At 41.4% G+C, this 23,591-nt stretch overlaps 1 protein-coding gene across 2 annotated transcripts in view; it reads left to right on the top strand.

Moving 5' to 3' along the window:
* Positions 1 to 23,591, top strand: part of LRRTM4 (leucine rich repeat transmembrane neuronal 4) — an 894,177-nt gene that overhangs the window by 711,523 nt on the left and 159,063 nt on the right. The window lies entirely within an intron of this gene.

A 23,591-nucleotide genomic window follows, 5' to 3' on the forward strand; every position in this document is an offset into this window, starting at 1 on the left:
TCCTCCTAACCCAGTAGGATTTGGCCTGTACTGACCAAACTGGGGAAGAACCCCACTTTCCCTCCAGAAGAGAGACTGCAGGTAAAAGTGTCTCCTGTTTCTACATAGAGATTAGAAGGATCCCGCTAGTCTGTTTTCAATCAAGTGATGTCATAGACCTAATGGAAAAGAGAATAATTAAAAGGGTAGAAAGGCAAAATGATCAATTGTAAGTGCACAGCACTATGTAATATGATGACTGCAATATATTAAGAGAATAGCAACAATGATGGGAGAGCTTCTTTAAGGTATTTTTTAGAGAGATTGTTAATGACATTTTCTTACTTAAGTGCATGTATTTGGGTCTAAAAATCATTTTTGCAAGTGAGTTTTCTTAAAAAAAAAATCACTGTTTGATTTTTACAGGCTTTTTGTTTCCCTTCACAATCAACTTTGATATCTGTGGTCATCTGTAGAATGTAAGCCCGCAAGGGCAGGGTCCTCGCCCCTCTGTATCAGTCCGTCATTGTTAGTTTGTTTACTGTATGTGATATTTGTAACTTGTATGTAACCCCTTCTCATGTACAGCACCATTGAATCAATGGTGCTATATAAATAAATAATAATAATAATAATAACTCAACTGAGAGTATCTCAGAAAAAAAAGATAAAGAAGTTATAAACTTCCCATCAGACTGTCACAGTGGGCTGACTGACAGATTTTAAGTTAGTTCATTCTGCAGCAAGAGGCTGCTCTGTAATACTGAGACTATAGAAGTCAAATAGTGCACATTTTTTATTAGAACCCAATTGCAAAAATTATTGTTGGCCCAAATTACATGCATTAAAAAAAAAAAAAATTGGACCGAAAGGTGAACAGCCCATTCAATTATGGTATATCTCATTAAAATCAATTGTCTATATGAATTTTGTGGTTAGGAGGGACTCCTCTATTGTTGCATTGTAGGTTGTTGTTGTCAATAGTGAACACACATGCCAGATCATTTTAGCCATTTAATAAAATATATCTCCATGCACGGTAAGTCTGATGAGATGGACTTCAAAAATATTCATTTACTACCTGTTTTAAATAACCAAATATTAAATGATAAATAAAATATACAGCATTAAATGAAGGTGTAGAAAGATGCACATTATGTTTGACAATATGTTAATAATATATGAACTGAAATGTTACGGCTGCAGCATTTCCATTGTTAGATGGAGGTAATTACCCTCAGTATCATTTTGCTGCACTGATATATTGAGCTATCTGTAATTATTAGCCAAATAATCTATAATAACAATATATTGTAGCTGGAAACCTAGGGAGAAGGAAAATAAAAATAAACAGAAATGTCAGCACATATCTGGAAATGTCAGCGTTTTTTGCTATGTTGTGAAAGAAATGAGAAAGTGAAAGAGTTAAGGCCAAGTCTGACAACACAAATAGGAAAGCAGCAGCACCATCAGTAGGTTGCAGAATGGTCATATTTCTCTTTATATACCGTATATAATTCTTGTTAGTTTTAGCAGTGTGCTTTTCAAGTTTATTTTTTTTCTTACCAATGGGAAAATATTAAAGTTGAGCAAATCGTTTCAATGTGATTCGAATTCATGTCGAATTTTAGGAAATTTGCTGAATTTAAACAATTTGCAATTTGATTTGGCTGATTTGCCCCCTCAAAATCTCATTTTACTTATTGCAGAAGACTATATCAGCCAATGAAGGTTCAAATAACACTGGATGCAGTTGGGCGGGCTTCTCCATAATGCCTTGCAGCTATCATATTACATCACATGGTATAGTCAATCAGGAGGGACTATCTTAGCCTGTATAAAAGCAGAAGAAGGGAATGCAGCAACCATTTAATGCTGAATCTGGAAAACAGAAATTTATAAAATACTGAATAAGTATTACAGATAGTTATATGGCAGCATAGTTGTGAACAAAAGTTACCAATTAGTTACTTCAATCCATATAAAGTACTGGTGAAAAGTTTGGACACTCGTGCTCATACTACGGTTTTCCTTGTTCTGATTGGAATGTACACATTGTTCATTGTACAGTACATTTAGACTGAAGACAGTAAAACCATGAAGAAACACGTATGAAAAAAGAAGAAAAGAAGTACTTGTGAAATAAATCAATAGCATTCTCATCGGCAGCGTCATCAGGTTGTCACCTGGAATTGCTTCCAAGAGTCTTAATGGAGTTTGTAGAAATGCTGAGCATTTGTTGGCTGTTTTACCTAAATTTTGCAGTTCATCTCATCCCAGACCATCTCAATTGGATTGTGGTCGGGTTGCTATGGAGGCCATGTCATCTGACCCAGCACTCTATTCATCTCCTTTTTGGTCACATAGCTTTTATATAGCATAAAGTTGTGTTTGGGGTCATTGTCATGTTGCAACTCAAATGGTGGTGCAAATCAGATGGGATGGCATGTTTTCGGAGAATGCTATGGTGGCTATGTTGGGTAAGTGTCCCCTGAATTTTGAATAAAACCTCATCAGCGTCATCAGCAAAGCACCCCTACACCATCAAATCTCTTCCTCTATTCTCCACTGTGGACACCACACATGTAAAAACCATTGGCTTACCATGGCAGTTGGCACCAAAATATCCAATTTTGTCTTATGCTTAGACCACAAAACAGGTTTTCACTGATCTAATATTCAGTCTTCGTGTTGGTTTGCCAAAGAAAGTCTTTTCTTCTTGCTTGTGTTCCTTAATAGTGGCTTGTTTGCAATAGTTCAGGCCAGATTATCTTTCTCCTTTGGACAGAAGATGTTGAGATGTGTCTGTTGCTAGATGTCTATGTATCATTTATGAGGGTTGTTTTATTGATTTTCTATCAATTTGCAGTTCCTGAGGCTGATAACTTTGATAAACTTATCCTCTTCAGCAGATCTTCCTGTCCTTGGGGAGTCCTCATGAATGCGTTTCATCATGGCTGCACTTGAGGATTCCTTCAATGTTCTAGTAATTTTCCTGATTGACTGACCTTCATGTTTTAGAGTAATGAGGGTCTGGTATTTCTCTTCTGGTTCTTGCCATATTTTGGTTTAGACCAATTGAAGAATAGGGCTTAAAATTGTATGGAACTATATATCAATAGTGCCTCTTCAAAACACACCTGATGATAGCAAACCCTTTTTAAAGGCCATTGATATCACAAATGAACTAATGATGAAGCATACCTGCTGCTCACTGAAAGCCATTTTAGATGACTATTTAAAGCTGCTTGAGAGAATGTCAAGGTGGTGTACAGTTGCTATCAGAGTTTAAAGGTGGATACTTTGAGGAATCTAAGATTAAACACACATTCTGGTTTGCTTTACAATTATGCCTTTAGTCCTGGTTTCTATATATGTCTTTTCATGGTTTTGCTGTCTTCAGTCTGAATTTACATGGGGCACTTTCCAGGAATAACTAGGAAATCCATCACATTAACAGGTGTGATCACCTTTGGACATCTTTGGTGAGGTCACTTTGACATTAACCCCTATCTGACCTCGGACGGGATAGTACGTCCGAGGTCAGATCCCCTGCTTTGATGCAGGGCTCCGCGGTGAGCCCGCATCAAAGCCGGGACATGTCAGCTGTTTTGAACAGCTGACATGTGCCCGCAATAGGTGCGGGCAGAATCGCGATCTGCCCGCATCTGTTAACTAGTTAAATGCCGCTGTCAATCGCAGACAGCGGCATTTAACTACCGCATCCGGCCGGGCGGCCGGAAATGACGTCATCGCCGACCCCCGTCACATGATCGGGGGTCGGCGATGCGTCTCCATTGTAACCATAGAGGTCCTTGAGACCTCTATGGTTACTGATGACCGGTGGCTGTGAGCGCCACCCTGTGGTCGGCGCTCACAGCACACGTGCAATTCTGCTACATAGCAGCGATCAGCAGATCGCTGCTATGTAGCAGAGCCGATCGCGTTGTGCCTGCTTCTAGCCTCCCATGGAGGCTAGTGAAGCATGGCAAAAGTAAAAAAAAAAAGTAAAAAAAAATGTGAAAAAATTAAAAAAAACATAAAAGTTTAAATCACCCCCCTTTCGCCCCAATCAAAATAAATCAATAAAAAAAAATCAAATCTACACATATTTGGTATCGCCACGCTCAGAATTGCCCGATCTATCAATTAAAAAAAGCATTAACCTGATCGCTAAACGGCGTAGCGAGAAAAAAATTCGAAACGCCAGAACTACGTTTTTTAGGTTGCCGCGACATTGCATTAAAATGCAATAACGGGCGATCACAAGAACGTACCTGCACCAAAATGCTATCATTAAAAATGTCATCTCGTCTTGCAAAAAATAAGCCCTCAACCGTCCCCAGATCACAAAAAATGGAGACGCTACGAGTATCGGAAAATGGCGCAATTTTTATTTATTTTTTTTTTTAGCAAAGTTTGGAATTTTTTTTCACCACTTAGATAATAAATAACCTAGTCATGTTAGGTGTCTATGAACTCGTACTGACCTGGAGAATCATAATGGCAGGTCAGTTTTAGCATTTAGTGAACCTAGCAAAAAAGCCAAACAAAAAACAAGTGTGGGATTGCACTTTTTTTGCAATTTCACCGCACTTGGAATTTTTTTCCCGTTTTCTAGTACACGACATGCTAAAACCAATGATGTCGTTCAAAAGTACAACTCGTTCTGCAAAAAATAAGCTCTCACATGGCCAAATTGACGGAAAAATAAAAAAGTTATGGCTCTGGGAAGGAGGGGAGTGAAAAACAAACACGGAAAAACGAAAAATCCCAAGGTCATGAAGGGGTTAATAAGTCTGTGATTGCACTAAAGAGCTTTAAATGAGTTGGATAGAGTCCTAGAAGACCTCAGAGGTACACATGTCTTTTCAGAGAAAGTGGAGTACTTGTAGTTCACCAAAAATTTTGGGAAAAATGTGGGGAACCTTACAAATTTAGATTTCAAAAGATTTCCCCATCTAGATGTAATATATAATCATATCGCTGCATAGTAATATTCAAATGGATCACATAAACAGTGCATAAAAACACAAATACATACAAAACCATATTGTATGTACACACATAAACTACTACTAACACAAACATAGAAAGATACAGAAATCTATTCTACACAGATACAGTACATACATATACACCTACACATGTACACACATATACACATATATTAACATTTACGCCTGAAATTTATGATACGTTTGTATTCACATCATTGATGGTCCCAAAATTCAAGTGTAGGGAGGCTTTCCAGTTATTTATTATCTGAACAAAATGGCTGGAGACAAGAAAGTTTAACCCCTTCCCGACCTTTGACGCCACGTAGGTGTCATGAAAGTCGGTGCCATTCCGACCCATGATGCCTATGCGGCGTCATGGAAAGATCGCGTCCCTGCAGATCGGGTGAAAGGGTTAATTCCCATTTCACCCGATCTGCAGGGACAGGGGGAGTGGTAGTTTAGCCCAGGGGGGGTGGCTTGACCCCCTCGTGGCTACGATCGCTCTGATTGGCTGTTGAAAGTGAAACTGCCAATCAGAGCGATTTGTAATATTTCACCCATTATAACGGGTGAAATATTACAATCCAGCCATGGCCGATGCTGAAATATCATCGGCCATGGCTGGAAATACTAGTGTGCCCCCACCCCACCCCTCCGATCGCCCCCCCAGCCCTCCGATCTGGCCGGTACACTGCTCCGGCTCCCCTCCGTCCAGTGCTCCGCTCCCCCCCGTGCTCTTGTCCGCTCCCCCCGTGCTCCAATCACCCCCCCGTGCTCCAATCACCCCCCCTGCACTCCGATCCACCCCCCCCGGTGCTCCGTTCCACCCCCCCGTGCTCCATTCCAGCCCCCCCGTGCTCTGTTCCACGCCCCCCGTGCTCCGTTCCACCCCTCCCGCACTCCGATTCCCCCCCCGTGCTCCGATCCCCCCCCGTGCTCCGATCCCCCCCCCGTGGTCCCCCCCACCCCATCATACTTACCGATCCAGCCGGGGTCCCGTCCGTCTTCTCCCTGGGCGCCGCCATCTTCCAAAATGGCGGGCGCATGCGCAGTGCGCCCGCCGAATCTGCCGGCCGGCAGATTCGTTCCAAAGTGCATTTTGATCACTGAGATATAATCTATCTCAGTGATCAAAATAAAAAAAATAATAAATGACCCCCCCCCCTTTGTCACCCCCATAGGTAGGGACAATAAAAAAATAAAGAAATTTTTTTTTTCCACTAATGTTAGAATAGGGTTAGGGTCAGGGTTAGGGGTAGGGTTAGGGGTAGGGTTAGGGGTAGGGTTAGGGTTAGGGGTAGGGTTAGGGCTAGGGTTAGGGCTAGGGGTAGGGTTAGGGTTAGGGCTAGGGGTAGGGGTAGGGTTAGGGCTAGGGTTAGGGTTTCGGTATGTGCACACGTATTCTGGTCCTCTGCGGATTTTTCCGCTGCGGATTTCATAAATCCGCAGTGCTAAACCGCTGCGGATTTATGGCGGATTTACCGCGGTTTTTCTGCGCATTTCACTGCGGTTTTACAACTGCGATTTTCTATTTGAGCAGTTGTAAAACCGCTGCGGAATCCGCACAAAGAAGTGACATGCTGCGGAATGTAAACCGCTGCGTTTCCGTGCAGTTTTTCCGCAGCATGGGCACAGCGATTTTTGTTTCCCGTAGGTTTACATTGAACTGTAAACTCATGGGAAACTGCTGCGGATCCGCAGCGTTTTCCGCTGCGTGTGCACATACCTTTAGAATTAGGCTATGTGCACACGGTGCGGATTTGGCTGCGGATTCGCAGCAGTGTTCCATCAGGTTTACAGTACCATGTAAACATATGGAAACCAAATCCGCTGTGCCCATGGTGCAGAAAATACCACGCGGAAACGCTGCGTTGTATTTTCCGCAGCATGTCAATTCTTTGTGCGGATTCCGCAGCGTTTTACACCTGTTCCTCAATAGGAATCCGCAGGTGAAATCCGCACAAAAAACACTGGAAATCCGCGGAAAATCCGCAGGTAAAACGCAGTGCCTTTTACCCGCGGATTTTTCAAAAATGGTGCGAAAATATCTCACACGAATCCGCAACGTGGGCACATAGCCTTAGGGTTAGGGTTGGAATTAGGGTTGTGGTTATGGTTAGGGGTATGTTGGGGTTAGGGTTGTGGTTAGGGGTGTGTTGCGGTTAGGGTTGTGTTTAGGGTTATGGCTACAGTTGGGATTAGGGTTAGGGGTGTGTTGGGGTTAGTGTTGGAGGTAGAATTGAGGGGTTACCACTGTTTAGGCACATCAGGGGTCTCCAAACGCAACATGGCGCCACCATTGATTCCAGCCAATCTCGTATTCAAAAAGTCAAATGGTGCTCCCTCACTTCCGAGCCCTGACGTGTGCCCAAACAGTGGTTTACCCCCACATATGGGGTACCAGCATACTCAGGACAAACTGCGCAACAATTATTGGGGTCCAATTTCTCCTGTTACCCTTGTGAATCAAAAAAAATGCTTGCTAAAACATAATTTTTGAGGAAAGAAAAATGATTTTTTATTTTCACGGCTCTGCGTTGTAAACGTCTGTGAAGCACTTGGGGGTTCAAAGTGCTCACCACATATCTAGATAAGTTCCTTGGGGGGTCTAATTTCTAAAATGGGGTCACTTGTGGGGGGTTTCTACTGTTTAGGCACACCAGGGGCTCTGCAAACGCAACGTGACACCCGCAGACCATTCCATCAAAGTCTGCATTTCAAAAGTCACTACTTCCCTTCTGAGCCCCGACGTGTGCCCAAACAGTGGTTTACCCCCACTCATGGGGTATCAGCGTACTCAGGAGAAACTGGACAACAACTTTTGGGGTCCAATTTCTCCTGTAACCCTTGGGAAAATAAAAAATTCTGGGCTAAATAATTATTTTTGAGGAAAGAAAACGTATTTATTATTTTCACGGCTCTGCATTATAAACTTCTATGAAGCACTTGGGGGTTCAAAGTGCTCACCACACATCTAGATAAGTTCCTTTCGGGGTCTAGTTTCCAAAATGGGGTCACTTGTGGGGGGTTTCTACTGTTTAGGCACATCAGGGGCTCTGCAAACGCAACGTGATGCCCGCAGAGCATTCCATCAAAGTCTGCATTTCAAAACGTCACTACTTCAATTCCAAGCCCCGGCATGTGCCCAAACAGTAGTTTACCCCCACATATGGGGTATCACCATACTCAGGAGAAACTGGACAACAAATATTGGGGTCAAATTTCTCCTGTTACCCTTGGGAAAATTAAAAAATTCTGGGCTAAATAATTATTTTTGAGGAAAGAAAACGTATTTATTATTTTCACGGCTCTGCATTATAAACTTCTATGAAGCGCTTGGGGGTTCAAAGTGCTCACCACACATCTAGATAAGTTCCTTTCGGGGTCTAGTTTCCAAAATGCGGTCACTTGTGGGGGGTTTCTACTGGTAAGCCACATCAGGGGCTCTGCAAACGTAACGTGACGCCCACAGAGCATTCCATCAAAGTCTGCATTTCAAAACGTCACTACTTCACTTCCGAGCCTCGGCATGTGCCCAAACAGTGGTTTACCCCCACATATGGGGTATCAGCGTACTCAGGAGAAACTGGACAACAACTTTTGGGGTCCAGTTTCTTCTGTAACCCTTGGGAAAATAAAAAATTCTGGGCTAAATAATTATTTTTGAGGAAAGAAAACGTATTTATTATTTTCACGGCTCTGCATTATAAACTTCTATGAAGCACTTGGGGGTTCAAAGTGCTCACCACACATCTAGATAAGTTCCTTTGGGGGTCTAGTTTCCAAAATGGGGTCACTTGTGGGGGGTTTCTACTGTTAAGCCACATCAGGGGCTCTGCAAACGCAACGTGACGCCCACAGAGCATTCCATCAAAGTCTGCATTTCAAAACGTCACTACTTCACTTCCGAGCCCCGGCATGTGCCCAAACAGTGATTTACCCCCACATATGGGGTATCAGCGTACTCAGGAGAAACTGGACAACAACTTTTGGGGTCAAATTTCTCCTGTTACCCTTGGGAAAATAAAAAATTGCAGGCTAAAAGATCATTTTTGAGAAAATAATTTTTTTTTTTTTCATGGCTCTAGTTTCCAAAATGGTGTCATTTCTGGGGGATCTCCAATGTTTAGGCACACAGGGGCTCTCCAAACGTGACATGGTGTCCGCTAATGATTGGAGCTAATTTTCCATTTAAAAAACCAAATGGCGTGCCATCCCTTCCGAGCCCTGCCGTGCGCCCAAACAGTGGTTTACCCCCACATTTTGGGTATCTGCGTACTCAGGACAAACAGGACAACAATATTTGGGGTCCAATTTCTCCTATTATCCTTGGCAAAATAGGAAATTCCAGGCTAAAAAATCATTTTTGAGGAAAGAAAAATTATTTTTTATTGTCATGGCTCTGCGTTATAAACTTCTGTGAAGCACCTGGGGGTTTAAAGTGCTCAATATGCATCTAGATAAGTTCCTTGGGGGGTCTAGTTTCCAAAACGGGGTCACTTGTGGGGGAGCTCCAATGTTTAGGCACACAGGGGCTCTCCAAACGCGACATGGTGTCCGCTAACAATTGGAGCTAATTTTCCATTCAAAAAGTCAAATGGCGCGCCTTCCCTTCCGAGCCCTGCCGAGTGCCCAAACAGTGGTTTACCCCCACATATGAGGTATCGACGTACTCGGGAGAAATTGCCCAACAAATTTTATGATCCATTTTACCCTACTGCCCATGTGAAAATGAAAAAATTGAGGCGAAAATAATTTTTTTGTGAAAAAAAAGTACTTTTTCATTTTTACAGATCAATTTGTGAAGCACCTGAGGGTTTAAAGTGCTCACTAGGCATCTAAATAAGTTCCTTGGGGGGTCTAGTTTCCAAAATGGGGTCACTTGTGGGGGAGCGCCAATGTTTAGGCACACAGGAGCTCTCCAAACGCGACATGGTGTCCGCTAACGATGGAAATAATTTTTCATTCAAAAAGTCAAATGGCGCTCCTTCCCTTCCGAGCCTTACCATGTGCCCAAACAGTGGTTTACCCCCACATGTGAGGTATTGGTGTACTCAGGAGAAATTGCCCAACACATTTTAGGATCCATTTTATCCTGTTGCCCATGTGAAAATGAAAAAATTGAGGCTAAAAAATTTTTTTTGTGAAAAAAAAGTACTTTTTCATTTTTACGGATTAATTTGTGAAGCACCTGGGGGTTCAAAGTGCTCACTATGCATCTAGATAAGTTCCTTGGGGCGTCTAGTTTCCAAAATGGGGTCACTTGTGGGGGAGCTCCAATTTTTAGGCACACGGGGGCTCTCCAAACGTGACATGGTGTCCGCTAAAGAGTGGAGCCAATTTTTGATTCAAAAAGTCAAATGGCGCTCCTTCCCTTCGAAGCCCTGCCGTGCGCCCAAACAGTGGTTTACCCCCACATATGAGGTATCAGCGTACTCAGGACAAATTGGACAACAACTTTCGTGGTTCAGTTTCTCCTTTTACCATTGGGAAAATAAAAAAATTGTTGCTAAAAGATAATTTTTGTGACTAAAAAGTTAAATGTTCATTTTTTCCTTCCATGTTGCTTCTGCTGCTGTGAAGCACCTGAAGGGTTAATAAACTTCTTGAATGTGGTTTTGAGTACCTTGAGGGGTGCAGTTTTTAGAATGGTGTCACTTTTGGGTATTTTCAGCCATATAGACCCCTCAAACTGACTTCAAATGTGAGGTGGTCCCTAAAAAAAATGGTTTTGTAAATTTCGTTGTAAAAATGACAAATCGCTGGTCAAATTTTAACCCTTATAACTTCCTAACAAAAAAAAATTTTGTTTCCAAAATTGTGCTGATGTAAAGTAAACATGTGGGAAATGTTATTTATTAACTATTTTGTGTCACATATCTCTCTGGTTTAACAGAATAAAAATTCAAAATGTGAAAATTGCGAAATTTTCAAAATTTTCGCCAAATTTCCGTTTTTATCACAAATAAACGCAGAATTTATTGACCTAAATTTACCACTAACATGAAGCCCAATATGTCACGAAAAAATAATCTCAGAACCGCTAGGATCCGTAAAATAGTAATTGCTTACCAATGTCTGGCCGCTCCTGTTTTGCCGGTCTCTGTGCTGGATACACATATGACTGCTTCATGAGCTAAGCACTGGTCACAGCATTGACCATGTGTCACCAAACAGCCAGTGATTAGCTGTGGTCTCTAGCTGGACAGAGTGGTAAATAGAGACCAGTGAGAAGCTTTGAAATGAAATCAGTAAGGTGCATTTTAATTCTTCTAGACTTTTTAATCAAAGTAAGTGGCGAGTAGATAATATAACAGGATACCTACAAGGTAGAGGGTGGTAGACTTGAAGACATGGCTCGTATAGAGTGTGGTCTTTTCTATGGTAACAAAGGGATGTGAAACAATAAAAAAAAATAAGACAGAAGAAGAATCAACACCTTCGAAATGTGGTGCTGGAGAAGGATGTTATAAATACCATGGATGTCAAGAAGAACAAACAAATCATTTTTGGAACAAATCAAGCCAAGCATGTCACTCAAAGTAAGGATCACCAAGCTATGACTAGTCTACTTTGGGCGTTTCATGCAAAGAAAGCAATCACTGAAGAAAGACATGATGGTCAGAAGAATAGTAGGAATAAAGTGAAGAGAAAGATCAGAAACCCGATGGATTGATACAATCAAAATAATGGTGGGGAAGACCCTGGTGGACCTATTTAGGTTTACACAAGATCAATCTTCCTATAGATTATTCATCCATGAAGTCGCTATTGCCTTGGGACCAAGCCAAATGCCATTAATAAATAAGTAGGGGGTAGTAATAGCTGTGATTAGCACCAGGCAGAGCTGCAAGCAGAAATAAATATGGCACTTTTTTCCTGTTGATCGCCTATGTAGTGAGGAGCTGCAGACATCGCTGGAGCATGGATGCTTACTTGCCCTCAATATTATACATGAATATAAATCTCAATAATGGATATTACACAATCTAATAGAAGAAGGTATGTAATAACCAAGTGTGGAAATGGACATGACTCTGGTTTGTGTATATGAAGGCTGCAGCAGCACTATAATATACAGTATTCTATGTTCGAAGAATGACTACAAAGGACAACCGATGAAAGCGGTCAGTTTGTTGGGTGCGTAATGTAAGACCATCTTCTTGAGTGACATCAGAGCTCTTGGAAAAGTACATTAGCCCAGATCTTCAGTTTGGTTAATTATACACAGGCATAGATTAATTATAAACAGAATTCCTCTTGGGTATAAATGAGTGTCCAATTATGCAGGATCAGCAGATCAGAGCTGAATATTTATGAGACGGAGGGTTAGAGGGTGGCAGAGGGGGAGCCCCTCGCTGTCCTCTCTGCCGGCCATCTCCAAGTTGATACAGAGAGCAGTTTTTTTGTTTTTTTTTATACAAAAAGCAATGGCCATAATTATATTTTCAAACTCCATTCTGTAAAGATAAAGGCAAGTAATTCATGCTTCATGCAGGCTTGGCCTGGAGCCTGTCCGGAATACCAAACTGACAATTATGCTGAATTATGGGAAACTCGAGGATGCAGATTGTTATCCAACCTGAGCCCAGACCAGAGAATTCATTTTTCCTTATTAATGATCTCTGTCGCACTCTGTGGTTAACCGCTGGTCAGCTCCAGAAGCTGACTGTCCTCTCGTAATTGAACAGCTTTCAGATGGACTACTGGGGTAATTGCAGCCTGCATAGGTGGATTCTGGTGTACGAGAGAGACCAAAATGTTCTGACATGATAGATACGGAGATAAATAATGTCTTATGTCTTAGAATTGGTGGAGTAAATTTAATTCTAGTTATTAAAAAAAAAATATTCAAAGGGATGAGTTATTTCAGTTTCATTCATTTAGATTTCTATATGTAAAAAAAGTAATAATATATTTCTATTATGTTTCCAATAATTTTGAATGTAGCATTTTTTAAACTATTTTCTGTGATTGCCATATTGGAACGTCAAATTACCCTCCAGCATTAGCTGTATAGAAAGTACAAAAAAGTGTGTGTGTGTGTTTTATGGACAGGAATAGAAGTTATAAGCCGGAAAAATGTCTATAGACTAATGCAGTGTCAAGGAAGAGATGGAAGTTTACTCCTCCTTTGGGGAACAGCAGGAAAGCCTCAAATATAGTTAAATATCTGTATATATTTTATTAGGTCTATAGCAATACAGTTGAGCTGCAATCTGTCATTACATTTCCTCTAATATTGAAATTACTCTTTTGGTCATGTCCCAGTCTACACAGCAAAGCTAAAAACAGGAAGTGTTAACTTATTATTTAAAAGCTATAAGAAATACATATTTCATTATTTGTATACTCGTAGATACTCACATGAAATGTATCACTGACTGTGAGGGTTTATCAGGTCAGACTCAATACTGTATGTCAAGCTGATATCAACATAGATAGGGGTTGACAACTACTTTAATTATTGGTTAGTCAGCATTGCAGGCAGACTGGTTAGTTTGGTTCTGATGACCAGTCAGAGACAGGACATCCTCATTTTGCTCCTTTTTAACTAGCTTATGTTTCACAAAAAGGAAAATGGAAAAAAGTACCGTAGATGTCTCCGGGAAAATATCTAGAAATTAAAATAGAATTATTGAACCTTTTAGGATAATAGTTTAAAACAGATAAAAGTTAAGGAAGAGAAATATAATTGCTTTACCTAGCCTTTCTTTGAATATCTGACTGATTTGGTCTTTTTTTACAAGGGGGGCAAGGGTTGGGGTCTGCTGGGAAGGATGTACATTTTTGGAAGAGTTTGGTTTCATCGCACAAAATTCAAGGTTTTTTTGTTGCATCCAAAATGCAGTAAAATAGATCCATTACTAAAATTGAGAGACAGTCTCAATGTTTTAGTATAGGAAAAAAAATTGTCCCAGCTGCTAGACAAAGCTCAACATTTTTTATCAAAATAAAAAGAGAATAAAAGAAGTTTAATAATACAAAATGTAGATCTAGGACATATATCATTGTCCATCTGGTTTACATATATAATTATTCTACATAAAAGAATAATATTGTCATTGGATTGCCTTACATTATAATGGTCCTGAGATACAGCTTGAATTATAGTTAGCTTAATTCAGAGTTTTACAACGTTCAGAGCTTAGATCTGCCAGTAGTGTTGAGCATTCCGATACCGCAAGTATCGGGTATCGGCCGATATTTGCGGTATCGGAGTTCCGATATTTTTGCGATATCGGGAATCGGTATCGGGATTAAGATTAATGTGTAAAATAAAGAATAAAAATAAAAAATATTGATATACTTACCCTCTGACGCGCCCTGGTCGTCACCGCTGCAACCGCCTTGCTTTCGTTCCGAAGAATGAGCGCGTAAAGGGCCTTCGATGACGTCGCGGCTTGTGATTGGTCGCTGAGCGGTCATGCGACCGCTCACGCGACCAATCACAAGCCGCAACTTCATCGAAGGTCCTTAACGCGCTCATTCTTCGGAATGAAAGCAAGGCGGTTGCAGCGGTGACGACCAGGGCGCGTCAGAGGGTAAGTATATCAATATTTTTTATTTTTATTCTTTATTTTACACATGAATATGGATCCCAGGGCCTGAAGGAGAGTTTCCTCTCCTCCAGACCCTGAGATCCATTACAGGATACCTTCCGATATTTGTGTCCCATTGACTTGTATTGGTATCGGATATCGGTATCGGCGATATCCGATATTTTTCGGATATCGGCCGATACCATCCGATACCGATACTTTCAAATATCGGACGGTATCGCTCAACACTATCTGCCAGCATTTCTATGTCTGCATCACGGGTCATCTTTTCACCAAATTCTATAAAGCAATTGTGATATATAAACAACTATCTATAGCACTTCATTATAGAAGTTTAGCTGGAAGAATGAATTGGCATAATAGGAGTGGGGAGGCTTGGCGACTGCGAAACATATATCCAGATTTTTCATGCCATAAAGAAACCAACAAGCCACTTGACCAGGGTTCATAGATATAAATCTAGGGTGGTATATATATATATACAGGGCGGGCAATTTATATGGATACACCTAAATAAAATGGGAATGGTTGGTGATATCAACTTCCTGTTTGTGGCACATTAGTATATGGGAGGGGGAAACTTTTCAAGATGGGTGGAGACCATGGCAGCCATTTTGAAGTCGAACATTTTGGATTCAACTTTATTTTTTCAATGGGATGAGAGTTATGTGACACATCAAACTTATTGAGAATTTCACAAGAAAAACAATGACGTGCTTGGTTTTAACATAACTTTATTCTTTCATGAGTTATTTACAAGTTTATAACCACTGGCCCACAATGACCAATCCACTGTCCAGGAAACTGTTCATGTAGAAATGCTCAGACCTGACACCCATAATTGATGGTATGGTGTTGCATATGGGGTACAAAGCTAGTGCGCCCATTCTTCTGCAATGGAAATCTCAATGCCATTGGATATCTGAAATTGCTACATAATGATGTGTTGCCCTCTTTATGCACTGAAGGTGGCAAGTTCCCTGAGTTTTTCCAGCAAGACAGTGCACCACCACATTATGGGTGTCAGGTCCGAGTATTCCTATAAGTAATCTGACCACCTTAGACTAGCATTTCTTCTGCGGTGTTGCCATCAGTGTGTCAAGAGTGGGAGAAGAGGGTTGCATTGACAATCCAACACAATTGGCAGCATTTTAAACACATTTTATAAGTGGTCATAAAACTGCACATACCTCATGAAAGAATAAAGTTACGTTAAAACCAAGCACACCATTGTGTTTCTTGTGAAATTCTCAATACGATTGATGTGCCACATGACCCTCTTCCCATTAAAAAAAATAAAGTTGGATCCAAAGTGGCTGACTTCGAAATGGCCGCCATGGTCACCACCCATCTTGAAAAGTTTCCCCCTCCCATATACTAATGTGCCACAAACAGGAAGTGGATATCACCAACCATTCCCATTGTGTTTAGGTGCATCCATATAAATGGCCCACCCTGTATATATATATACAGTCATGGCCAAAAGTATTGACACCCCTGCAATTCTGTCAGATAATACTCAGTTTCTTCCTGAAAATGATTGCAAACACAAATTATTTGGTATTATTATCTTCATTTAATTTATCTTAAATGAAAAAACACAAAAAGAATTGTCCTAAAGCCAAATTGGATATAAATCCACACCAAACATAAAAAATGGGTGGACAAAAGTATTGGCACTGTTCGAAAAATCATGTGATGCTTCTCTAATTTGTGTAATTTTAACAGCACCTGTAACTTACGTGTGGCACCTAACAGGTGTTGGCAATAACTAAATCACACTTGCAGCCAGTTGACATGGATTAAAGTTGACTCAACCTCTGTCCTGTGTCCTTGTGTGTACCACATTGAGCATGGAGAAAAAAAGACCAAAGAACTGTCTGACGACTTGAGAAACCAAATTGTGAGGAAGCATGAGCAATCTCAAGGCTACAAGTCCATCTCCAAAGACCTGAATGTTCCTGTGTCTACCGTGCGCAGTGTCATCAAGAAGTTTAAAGCCCATGGCACTGTGGCTAACCTTCCTAGATGTGGTCGGAAAAGAAAAATTGACAACAGATTTCAACACAAGATTGTGCGGATGTTGGATAAAGAACCTCGACTAACATCCAAACAAGTTCAAGCTGCCCTGCAGTCCGAGGGTACAAAGTGTCAACCCATACTGTCCGTCGGCGTCTGAATGAAAAGGGACTGTATGGTAGGAGACCCAGGAAGACCCCACTTCTTACCCCGAGACATAAAAAAGCCAGGCTGGAGTTTGCCATTACTTACTTGAAAAAGCCTAAAACGTTTTGGAAGAATGTTCTCTGGTCAGATGAGTCAAAAGTAGAGCTTTTTGGGCAAAGGCATCAACATAGAGTTTACAGGAGAAAAAAAGAGGCATTCAAAGAAAAGAACATGGTCCCTATAGTCAAACATGGCAGAGGTTCCCTGAAGTTTTGGGGTTGCTTTGCTGCCTCTGGCACTGGACTGCTTGACCGTGTGCATGGCATTATGAAGTCTGAAGACTACCAACAAATTTTGCAGCATAATGTAGGGCCTAGTGTGAGAAAGCTGGGTCTCCCTCAGAGGTCATGGGTCTTCCAGTAGGACAATGACCCAAAACACACTTCAAAAAGCACTAGAAAATGGTTTGAGAGAAAGCACTGGAGACTTCTAAGGTGGCCAGCAATGAGTCCAGACCTGAATCCCATAGAACACCTGTGGAGAGATCTAAAAATGGCAGTTTGGAGAAGGCACCCTTCAAATATCAGGGACCTGGAGCAGTCTGCCAAATAACAATGGTCTAAAATTCCAGCAGAGCATTGTAAGAAACTCATTGATGGTTACCAGAAGCGGTTGGTCGCAGTTATTTTGGCTAAAGGTTGTGCAACCAAGTAATAGGCTGATGATGCCAATACTTTTGTCTGGCCCATTTTTGGAGTTTTGTGTGAAATAATCAATGTTTTGCTTTTGTCTTCATTCTCTTTTGTGTTTTTTCATTTGAGACAAATTAAATGAAGATAATACTACCAAATAATTTGTGTTTGCAATCATTTTCAGGAAGAAACTGAGTATTATTTGACAGAATTGCAGGGGTGTCAATACTTTTGGCCATGACTGTATATATATATATATATATATATATATATATATATATATATATATATATATATATATATATATATATATATTGGGTATGGAAAGTATTCTGACCCCTTTAAATTTTTCACTCTTTGTTTCATTGCAGCAATTTGGTAAATTTTGAAAAAGTCCTTTTTTTTCTCATTAATGTACACTCCGCTCCCCATCTTGACTGAAAAAAGAGCAGAAATGTAGAAATTTTTGCAAATTTATTAAAAAAGAAAAACTGAAATATGACATGGTCATAAGTATTCAGACCCTTTGCTCTTTATTGAGTAGATGCACCCTTTTGAACTAGTACAGCCATGAATCTTCATGGGAATGATGCAACAAATTTTTCACACCTGGATTTTGGGATCCTCTGCCATTCTTCCTTGCAGATCCTCTCCAGTTCCATCAGGTTGGATGGTGAGCATTGGTGGACAGACATTTTCAGGTCTCTCCACAGATGCTCAATTGGGTTTAGGTCAGGGCTCTGGCTGGGCCAGTCAAGAATGGTCACAGAGTTGTTCTGAATCCACTCCTTTGTTATTTTAGCTGTGTATTTAGGACCATTGTCTTGTTGGAAGCTGAACCTTTGGCCAAGTCTGAGGTCCAGAGCACTCTGGAAGAGGTTTTCATCCAGGATATCTCTGTACTTGGCCGCATTCATGTTTCCTTCAATGACAACCAGTCATCCTGTCCCTGCAGCTAAAAAAAACACCCCATAGCATGATGCTGCCACCACCATGTTTCACTGTTGGAATTGTATTGGGCAGGTGATGAGAAGTGCCTGGTTTTCTCTACACATACCACTTAGAATTATCACCAAAAAGGTCTATCTTCATCTAACGAGACCAGAGAATCGTATTTCTCGCAGTCTGGGAGTCCTTCATGTTTTTTTAGCAACTCTATGCGGGCTGTCATACGTCTTGCACTGAGGGAAGACTTCCATCCTGCCACTCTGCCATAAAGGCCTTACTGGTGGAGGGCTGCAGTGACAGTTGATGTTGTGGAAATTTTTCCCATCTCCCCACTGGATCTCTGGAGCTCAGCCACAGTGATCTTGGGGTTCTTCTTTACCTCTCTCACCAAGGCTCTTCTCCCATGATTGCTCAGTTTGGTTGGACAGCCAGGTCTAGGAAGACTTCTGGTGGTCCCAAACTTCTTACATTTGAGGATTATGGAGGCCACTGTGCTCTTAGGAACCTTGAGTACTGCAGAAATTCTTTTGTAACCTTGGCCAGATCTGTGCCTTGCCACAATTCTGTATCTGAGCTCCTTGCCCAGTTTCTTTGACCTCATAATTCTCATTTGGTCTTACATGCACTGTGAGCAGTGAGGTCTTATGTAGACAGGTGTGTGCCTTTCCAAATCAAGTCCTATCAGTTTAATTAAACACAGCTTGACTCCAATGAAGGAGTAATATTATTATTATTTATTATAGCGCCAATTATTCCATGGTGCTTTGCATGTGAGGAGGGGTATTCATAAAAAACAAGTGCAATAATCTTAATCAATACAAGTCACGACTGGTACATGAGGAGAGAGGACCTGCCCAGGAGGGCTCACACTCTACAAGGGATGGGTGAGAATACAGTAGGCGAGGGTAGAGCTGGTCGTGCAGCGGTTTGGTCTATCGGTGGTTACTGCAGGGTGTAGGCTTGTCAGAAGAGATAGGTCTTCAGGTTCTTTTTGAAGGTTTCCATGGTAGGTGAGAGTCTTATATGTTGTGGTACAGAGTTCCACAGTATGAGGGATGCACAGGAGAAATCTTGTGTGCAATTGTGGGAAGAGGAGATAAGAGGGGAGTATAGAAGGAGATCATGTGAGGATCGGAGATTGCATGCAGGTAAGTACCGGGAGACGAGGTCACAGATATATGGAGAACACAGATTGCGGATGGCTTTGTATGTCGTGGTTAGGGTTTTGAACTGGGGTCGTTGGGTAATGGTGAGCCAGTGCAGGGATTGACATAGTGGAGAGGCCACGGAATAGCAGGGAAACAGGTGGATTAGTCAAGCAGCAGAGTTTAGAATAGATTGGAGGGGTGCGAGAGGGTTAGAGGGGAGGCCACAGAGCAGGAGGTTGCAGTAGTCAAGGTGAGAGACGATGAGGTCATGGACTAGGGTTTTTGCAGATTCTTGGCTTCGGAATGTACAGATCCGGGAAATATTTTTGAGTTGAAGTCGGCAGCAAATGGAAAGGGCTTGGATATGTGGTTTAAAGGAGAGATCAGTGTCAAGGATTACTCTGAGGCAGCGAGCTTGTGGGACTGGGGAGAGTGAGCAGCCATTTACTTTAATATATAGGTCTGTTGGGGGAGTCGAGTGAGATGGGGGAAAGATGATGAAGTCTATTTTGTCCATATTAAGTTTTAGAAATCTAGGGGAGAAGAAGGATGAAATAGCAGACAGACATTGTGGGATTCTGGTTAGTAGGGTGGTGATATCTGGTACAGAGATGTATCGTCGGCATAGAGATGATACTGAATGCCATGGGACTCTATGAGCTGTCCAAGGCCAAGGTATAGATGGAGAAGAGCAGAGGCCCTAGGACTGAACCTTGCGGGACTCCAAAAGATAAAGGGCGAGGTGAGGAGGTGGTGTGCGAGTGGGAGACGCTGAATATCCGGTCTGTTAGGTTCGACAAAATCCAAGATAAGGGCAAGTCAGTGATGCCAAGAGATGAGAGGGTCTGTAATAGTAGGGAATGGTCCACTGTGTCAAAGGCAGAGAACAGGTCTAGGAGGAGGAGGACAGAGTAGTGTTGCTTGGCTTTGGCAGTTAATAGGTCATTGGTGACTTTAGTTAGGGCAGTTTCAGTGGAATGATGAGGCCGGAAGCTAGATTAAAAGCGGTCGAAGAGGGAGCAGGAAGAGAGGTGGGAAGACAGTTCAAGATGGACGTGTTGTTCCAGTGATTTTGAGGCATAGGGGAGAAGTGATATGGGGTGATAACTAGATGCAGAGGATGGGTCAAGGGAGGGCTTTTTGAGGATAGGTGTGATTGAGGCATGTTTAAAGCTTGAGGGGAAAACACCAGTTGTTAGTGATAGGTTCAAGAGATGGGTTAGGGTTGGGATGAAGACTATAGTGAGGTTTGGGATGAAGTGGGTTGGGATCGAGTCAAGTGGACAGGTGGTAAGATGTGATCTTGAGATTACAGTGAAGAGTCAATATTCTGTAATGGTGGAGAAGTTGGTTTTGTAGGAGGAGTGCTGAGCAGTTAGGAGAAAGGGCTTTGGGGGTTGTTGACCAAAACTGTCTCTGATGTTGTCAGTTTTCTGCTTGAAGAATGAGGCAAAGTCTTCAGCAGAGATGAGTGGAGAGGGAGGGGATGCTGGGGGACGGAGGAGAGAATTGAGAATGTTGAATAACTGTTTAGGGTTGTGAGACAGGGAGGATATGAGAGATGAGAAGTAGGTTTGTTTTGCTGCAGTGAGTGTGGCCTTGAAAGTAGCGAGGGACTACTATTGAATGTGATGAAATGCTCAATGGAGTGGGATCTTTTCCATCTCCACTCAGCAACCCTAGTAGCCCATATCAGTTCTTTGGTCAGTGTGGTGTACTAGGGCTGTCTGTTGATTTTGCGAGCTTTTTTATGTGTGAGAGGGACAACCGATTCCAGAACTACAGCTATTGTGGTGTTATAAAAAGCAGCAGTGGCATCCGCATTGTGTAGGGAACTTATGTCTGTAAGAGGGAGGAGGGATTCAGAGAGTGAGTGTAGATCGAGGTGTTTAAGATTCCTGCGATGGTGTGCGAGTTTGTGGATTGGGGATTGTGGACAAGGAGTGGAGACAGAAGAAAATATAAGTAGGCTGTGGTCAGAAAGAACCATCTCAAGGAGGATCACAAGGAAATGGACAGCATGTGATTTAAATATGAGTGTCTGAACTAACGGTCTGAATATTTATGACATTGCGATATATCAGTTTTTCTTTTTTTAAAAATTTGCTAAAATTTCTACATTTCCGTGTTTTTTCACTCAGGATGTGATGCAGAATGTAGATTAATGAGAAAAAATGAACTTTTTTGAATTTACCAAATGGCTGCCATGAAACAAAGAGTGAATACTTTCCGCACCCACTATATATAGTCAAAATTGCTTCTTTTAAGTAAAAAAGAACTAAATCTATATATAGAATTATATTGATATATTATTTTGTGGGAATATATTTAGTAGACTGTGTGTTTTATTGTTGGTTATTCCTGCTTAACTTGGGTTTAGGAGTCCAGGGGGCCACTCTACTCATATTGAAATCTATCTCTTTGTGCACACTAAAACAAGATAATCAGTCGATCACTGATTAGGACCACCCACAGGACTTCTAAATCTCAAATAAGCAGGAATTTAACGGAATCTTTTCCCACAAACCTATATGCCAATCTGCTCATTTTCTCCTCCTCACCAATCAGATTTCATGTTTAATTCGACAAATCCCCTTTAGCCTGAAAATGGTAATATTTGATAGCCAGACCTCATCCATATCTTCACCAATAGTATTAGATGACCCATTACATGCTATAGCATATCTTAGTCTACACCCCATGACTAGAGGACATATTTATGATCTTCAACTTATCCTTCTCCATTGAGTTTAGAAAAATGTGGATTTCTAGCCTATAGTTTGGCCATACATATCAGTTAGCTGTTGGACGTAATTTCAGTTGACAACCATCTGTGAAGACTCCCCCGTATATAGTAATCTCAACCGAGCATTCTTGTGTTGACCATGAGAGAGGAGCTACCAGATCCCTATGTCCTGACATGCCCCCCAACATAATCTGTCCGAGGACGGTTGGATACCCCTGTGCAGATGATATGGCTGGCCAATTCTGTTGAAATTGCTGGGTTCAGACAAGTTTTACTCAATGTGTATAGGGGCCTTTAGTGATTAACTCCACCATTGCTATTCTTCTTGTATTTCAACTAATGTAACGTAAAGAGTAACCATCATTTTATTTGATTTTTTACATAGATCAATAGTACATGTGAAAATAAGTAACCTTGTAATATATCTTATCAGAGAAATGTGCTTCTTTCTCCTCCTGGACTAATCAGTCATTCTTAAACAATTCTCATTTCTCGGTTAAAATGTGGATTCAGTGAAGACAGACTTTCCCATTACGGAGACAGAAGATGGCAGCTGCTGCTGATAAGACTCTATGAAGACCGGATTGGGAGGAGCTTTGCCTCGAGCTCCACCTTTACTCTCAATTCCTCCCATCTACATAGAATCTCCTCGGTACCAATTGCCAGTAATCTAACATTCTGCCTCCACCGAATATAGATTTTACACGGGAATGACAATTTTGAGAATGAATAAGCAGTCCAGGAGGAGAAAGGAGCAGATTTCTCGGATACAATATATAACAAAGTTTCTTATTTTCATGGGTACAATTGATTTATAAAATAAAAATTAATACGACGGCTACTCTTTAAGTTCTCTCTTCGAGTATTTGGTGTAAGTTTTAGATATTCCGTGTAAGCTTAGATGTTTGGCATGCAACATGAGTAAAATGTAATGCAGCCCTGTGTATGTATTTCGCATGTTGTGTATTTCCTCGGCTTATTCATTAACGCTCCTCCACCACATGCGCATCTCTCTCCCCAATGACCAACCTGCGTTCATACAAGTGCGGAGGACATTCTTATTTTATTCAAGCAAATAAGAAAACAGGAGCATTACTTAGCTGGCACCCCTCGCCTCCATTCACGACTTGTGGGAGAGAACAGCATATACATAGCGTACATTCAGCTGCCTCCATTCATTACGCCATTCATTGTTACCAAGGACATTATATGCACTCAAAGGGAATTTCATTTCACAATATCTTCCATTTCTCCCTTCCTTATCCATCATATTCATGCTCTGGATGGACATAATTATTAATATCATCACAAAGTATTTGATTGCATGCATTCATTCTCTCCCAATCTTC

This window comes from Ranitomeya imitator, chromosome 4 (genome assembly GCF_032444005.1).
Source record: "Ranitomeya imitator isolate aRanImi1 chromosome 4, aRanImi1.pri, whole genome shotgun sequence".
NCBI classification, from domain to species: Eukaryota; Metazoa; Chordata; class Amphibia; order Anura; family Dendrobatidae; genus Ranitomeya; species Ranitomeya imitator.